The sequence below is a fragment of the Lottia gigantea genome (assembly GCF_000327385.1).
Source record: "Lottia gigantea unplaced genomic scaffold LOTGIsca_1603, whole genome shotgun sequence".
Taxonomy (NCBI): Eukaryota; Metazoa; Mollusca; class Gastropoda; family Lottiidae; genus Lottia; species Lottia gigantea.
This window is the reverse complement of record NW_008707972.1, coordinates 1456-1700: the sequence shown is the minus strand read 5'-3', so window position 1 is coordinate 1700 and position 245 is coordinate 1456.

Genomic DNA, 245 nt, shown 5'->3' with positions numbered 1-245 from the left:
CTTTATTATGATAAGGTTCCTTTCAGCTATATTTATTCAGTCCAGAGATCTGTTTCTCTTCAAATAAATTTCAATTGATAGTTTTCATGTTTTGGTTTTAACTAAACTGAAGGCAGGTTTACTTTCCTTAAAAGTTTTCTGTTCATATGCCTATGGCTGAATTTATATCCAAAACATACCTGAACAACACTTGGAAACTAACACCAACTACACCAAGACCTTAAACTACGCCCATTTTCACAGAT